The following is a 3,442-nucleotide window of genomic DNA, read 5'->3' as shown; positions in this document are numbered from 1 at the left end:
TTAATGCTCAGCTTTCACAGGTTGACGCTCTGTTCTACTTCAGCTAAAGACATATCGGGATCCTCTGATTTTGTCATATTCATCCTCTGATTTTGTCATATTCATCCTCTGATTTTGTCATATTCATCCTCTGATTTTGTCATATTCATCCTCTGATTTTGTCATATTCATCCATTTATGAAGATTTCAACTATTGTGTGTGATATTAAAAAGAAAAGTATGAGTTATACGGTACCTATGCTTTTGAAGAAAAGGTTAATTATGCTTGATTCATCAGTTAGTTTGTCATTCATTCAGGTCTTGCATAATTCCGTTTGCCATTCCCTTAATGTTTCAAAGTAGTTTTCCACGAGAAATATAAATATTATTCCCTGAAATTTGATATCGAGCTATATGGAAGCTATACTGTACTTTGTGAACCAAGGTGACAGTTCAACCCTGAATTTTTTAAACAAACGAAAAACAAGGTTGTACTGGAACCTTGATGTGTGTCTTCCAAAATAATTGTATATCAATCAATGAAGATATTTAATGAATGGCTAGAAGCGGATTATGTAAAATGTGAAGAGTCAAAAATTAGTTTTATGGTACAATAAAATCAAAATAAATTATTGCCATTCATTATAAATAAATGTCTATCAAAAACAAGGCTTAAAGAACTTTTTATATTATTTATATTAACAATAACAACGTACACACATGTTGGCGTATGAATACACAACGTCAGAGTGGGCGTGTCGCCATCAAAATTGACAACATTGAAAATAAAACTAATAATTTTAACCAATCAGAAAACAGTTAAATACACCAAATTTATTTATATATCCATACAACCGCTTCTCTGGAATCAACTATAAGAATAGCATAATAATGACAGATTTTATGACATGGTTAACGTGCATGTTGAGAGATCAAGTTCACTGGAACATTAGACATTCCAGAGCCACACTACTTCAATCCCATAATTTTCAAGTTATATGTTTACGTTAACTTTTTTCCATAAATGCATGCATGTGCAATGTATTTGAGGTGCCATAAGTTAAAGTACTGAAGTGCCATAAGTTGAACTAAATCATCCGAGACGTGGTCGAGAGTTGTGTATCTGTTACTTGTGGTTATAGTATCAAATTATGTCAAAATCGTGAACATGAATGAGTATTTTTGAAAGACAAGATCATCACCGAATCAGCATTTAACAAATTTATTCATTGTTATATTTAAACATTAAATCTGTATGGTAGATACTATATAGTTGTAACATTAAGTATTGTATTGTTACGCTTGTTTATATTTTAAAATAAAAAATACTAAAAACATTCATTCATACAAAATAGATATGGCCAAAACACGGGTAAACAGTTTAACTCACACATCTCTCCTGACAATTACTTTTTTTAATTAGAAAAATCACATTTTTACATTGATACATGTAATCCCTATCTTATGCACCCTCATGTTTCCGTTGCAGTAGAAGCTTCACCTTCCTTCATCCCGGTCGACCATTATATAATAGGACCTGCTGTTGTATTTTGTTAATATATGCTCGGTCTGAAAATGCATGACATATTTGTCTCCCTCCGCTCCCCCTTTTTTTTTGCTTCATCAAATTGCATAATTCTTTGGTCTTTTAATTGTATATTGTCCACGGGTATTGAAGGGAGTACAGTGGCTTGTGCTATTTGTCAAAATGGCACACACCGAACAGCAAGCTATTAAGGACCACAAAAAAAATACTAGTGTAAAACCATTCAAACGGGAAAACCAACGGTCTAATCTATATAAAAAATCGAGAAACGACAAACACTTATGAACCACATCAACAAACGACAACTACTGAACATCAGATCCTGACTGTTTATAATTTGCTCTTTCAAATTTCCGTACACCGGATATTGCTGCTCCTGCATGCTCAGGGTGAGGCTGAAAAGAAATCCTGGTAGGGATGAATTGAGTTGGACAGAAGGATTTTTTTTCCGAAAAAAAGTCTAGTGGTCAGCATAACATACTGAAGTTGGCCGATATGTGAGAAAAGGCGTTCTACATTGCCACAAAAGGGGGGTTACTCTAGACCAAATAGTGTCGTTCAAAAATTATGAAATGTAGAATATTTGCTGGCGATAGACTAACAGGAAAATTCCTACTGAATCTTTATATTATTGATGTCTTAATTATATGTATCTTTGGTGTATGGGGTACATTTGTACCAGTTGTATCTTTGGTGTATGGGGTACCAGTTGCTAACAATAGTGCACTGCGGTTCTCCCGAAAGGCATATTTAGTCAGTTTTGTCGTTTTGTTATAAAAAAAATACAATGTTCATAACTGTTTGTTGAGTTTCTTCTTCTTCTTTTCATTAATTTGTTGGATCTATAGACTTTGATATTTTTCAGAACTCTGCAAGTTCTCACTACGACAGACTTATTAGGACGGATACCTCATAAGTTAAAATTTAATAAAATATTGCAATACATCAAAAAAAGTTTACTTACGTCTCACCATTGATATTACAGAACATAACATAATATACGAATATATAACATGACATACAAATAATAATAACTTCTTTAAAAGAATTGTGATATACGAGATTATAAAGAAATAATAGATAATGATACATGTATAAAATATCAACGCATAGCTTCTTTTTTTTTTAATTTCTTTCAAAATATATACAGTAAAGTAAAGAGAAAAAGTTGAACGATATAAAAAACGACGTCTTCTGTCTAGATAAGAAAAAAAAATTAAAAAAAATTTACAAATACCAACTGCTATACGATCCACGACGAGTAGGGTTAATTATTTATAACACGATCAGGTAAAGTAAACTTTAAATACACGTAATTTAAATTGAATCGTTGCCGTCACATGAACATACATGTATTAGAAAGAATTTAATAATTATTTAAAATTTATTTAATTATTCTCGATAGCCATACAAATGAAATCTCTTGTCTCTTTAAACATGAAATCCATTTACAATCAACAATTCCATAATCGATTATTGATCTATATTTAAGGTCTTTCCTTTCTTAAATGGAAAGACCTTACTGTATTTCGTTTGTTTATTATTAAGGTCTTTCCTTTTACTAAAGGGAAAGACCTTACTGTATTTCTTCTGTTTATTATTATTATTCTTCCGTTAAACTTTGACAAATTTAGCCGCGTAAACCGTAAGAAGTGTCGCTTTCATATTCACACTTTGTATAGGTGTCATGAATACCTATCTGGAACTCACCCTGTGAGTCAAAATATTTTGTCGGTTCGGAGTAATCCCTCCGAAACCCAAAAACCTTGTTATCGTTCCAACACCGTAACCGTAATAGGTAGACAAAAAACAAAGGGTGAAATTTGTTCAGGACCAGACCCCGGTTCTTCGTTACATTTGGATCGAAAAGATTCCACGACTCATTGGTAGGGTTATGCCCCTATTAAAATTAACCGG

The sequence above is a fragment of the Mytilus galloprovincialis genome, chromosome 8, assembly GCF_965363235.1.
Source record: "Mytilus galloprovincialis chromosome 8, xbMytGall1.hap1.1, whole genome shotgun sequence".
In the NCBI taxonomy this organism is placed as follows: domain Eukaryota; kingdom Metazoa; phylum Mollusca; class Bivalvia; order Mytilida; family Mytilidae; genus Mytilus; species Mytilus galloprovincialis.
This window is presented reverse-complemented; position numbering follows the sequence as displayed.